Here is a 2,150-nt window from a genome sequence, read left to right as displayed (position 1 = left end):
AGCCAATGAAACACAACCATAGGCCCTATGACGACTGTTTTACCTTCATAAAATCACAGCTATTCATGATTAATGTGGCTAATAAGCTCAACATTTTTAAAGGGGTCTCCCTTAATTATTTGCCAGTGATTTATGACCCACCCACTGCAATGATTTGCGTGCAGACCTGCTCACGCTCCATGGTGAAGCCTCTGGCAGTTTTGACCCTGACTTTCACAGAAGCGTCAGACCTTTTATGCCTCCCAGTTAAAATATTTGCAATACTTCAGAGCACTGAAGAAAGTAAATGGAAGTGCTGTCACTGGATGCACTTAATGATCCTTTAGTGTGACCACGTTTGCCTGGGCAAACAGTCCCATCTGAGCTTTCACACGCTTCCTTTATCCTGCCTTGCGCTGAGCTGGTGCAATGCTGGCTTTGCCTGCTCCGTTTGGCAAGTGATGTACCATGGGTTGCTAAGCTGGAAGACAGAGCTTGTCTCACACCTTGACGTACTGCATAACTGACCCGCTCCATGTGGCTAGCGCAGCAGAAAATCCCTGCTGCTGCTTCCATGCAGATCAGCATCAGGATTCCTGAAACCTGGTCGACTCAGATGCTCTAAGCAGCCAATTAAATAATGATGCTCTGATCCTAAGAGGAGGTAAGCTCCCCCTGGCATCAACTGGGGAAGCTCAGCACCTCAGGGGATTGGCCCTTAGAGAAACAAAGAACCAGGCAAAGCTCGCACCCGAAAGCACAAGTGGCACCACGGGCAGTGAAGCTAGAAGACGTCTTTTGTTGCTTGCCAAGGTCCAAAAAACAGAGTCGGAGTGTTACAAGAGATACCTGTTTCTCTGATTGCCAGCGAGCCGACACGAAAACCCCAGGGTGAAGCCGCAGCAGTAAATATGTGGACGAATGACCAAGGGTGGTATTCATTATTGAAGCACAGATCTTTGTGAGCCTAATGGCTTCGGCACTGGGAGGCAAGGCTTGGGAATGGGTCCATCCCAGCCCCCCGTCCGGTCTGACATGCTCACCAGGCTGCTGGATTGGGGTCCTAATAGGTTGGGCTCCTGTGCTCCAAAGTTCATGAATCTGACCAAAGCCCCCAGTTTCACCAGCTTAGGGTGCAAACCCTCGGGCTGGCATTGCTTCCTGAAAACTGGGGCTTTGACTAGCGCCGGTTCCTTCAGGTTGCACGGTAGCTTGAGCACAACCGTTTCCCGAGTGACACACTTGCTTGAATCGTATTTCCTGTGTACTCAATCAGGGAGACACAAAAGTCGGCACACGTAAGGGGGACTGTACCGAGGTCCCAAAACAACCAATCACTCCCAACTTTCAGCAGCACCAGAAATATGGAGGTGCAACAAAAGTATTTCCCTGCCTTGTCTTCCTCACCGTTCCTCAGCAGTCTTGGGTGGTTGCTCAGGAGTCCTCGAGTTTTTTTCCAAATTTCTCCTCGTGCAGCTCATGACCTGTCTTCTAACTCATGTGAAGTCCCTCCCTCCTTAAGCTACCGTTCTTTCAACTCAGCTGCTGCCACAATCGACAAGTCCCCTGTAATCTGAATTTTTCGCTCCTGGCCCAAGCTTCCTTTGTCTTGAAACATCCTCTCTCCTTTGACCTCCTCTCTGGGGATTTTCAACTCTACAACCCCTGCTCCCTGAAGGTTAACGTAAAATGGTTTTCTTGCAGCTCACACAACTCATATGAAGCACAACGACACCCTATGAAGATGCAGGTTTATGTCAAATTAACTTGGGGAGGGGAGGGGATGGGGCAGAGTTTCAGTTCAGGTCAACAAGTCCAAATTGTAGGCCCCCTGGCACGGCTGTACGAGCACTCGTGGTGCTCTGGTGTGGTGCCAGAGGCCTGGAAGAGGGCCAACGTGGTTCCCATCTTCAAAAAGGGAGGAAGGACGACCTGGGGAACTATAGGCCAGTTAGTCTTACCTCAATCCTGGGGAAGCTTTTTGAGAAAATTATTCTGGCGCATGTCCCCGAGGGGCCAACGGGGGAGATTATGCTTAGGGGCAACCAACACGGGTTCATTCGAGGCAGGTCCTGTCAGACCAACCTGGTGGCCTCCTACGACCAGGTCACCAAATCCTTAGACGCAGGGGTAGCAGTGGACATCATCTTCCTGGACTTTCGGAAGGCCTT

Source organism: Gavialis gangeticus, unplaced genomic scaffold (assembly GCF_001723915.1).
Source record: "Gavialis gangeticus isolate Ggan-Ray unplaced genomic scaffold, GavGan_comp1, whole genome shotgun sequence".
In the NCBI taxonomy this organism is placed as follows: domain Eukaryota; kingdom Metazoa; phylum Chordata; order Crocodylia; family Gavialidae; genus Gavialis; species Gavialis gangeticus.
Note: the sequence above shows the minus strand (reverse complement) of the source record.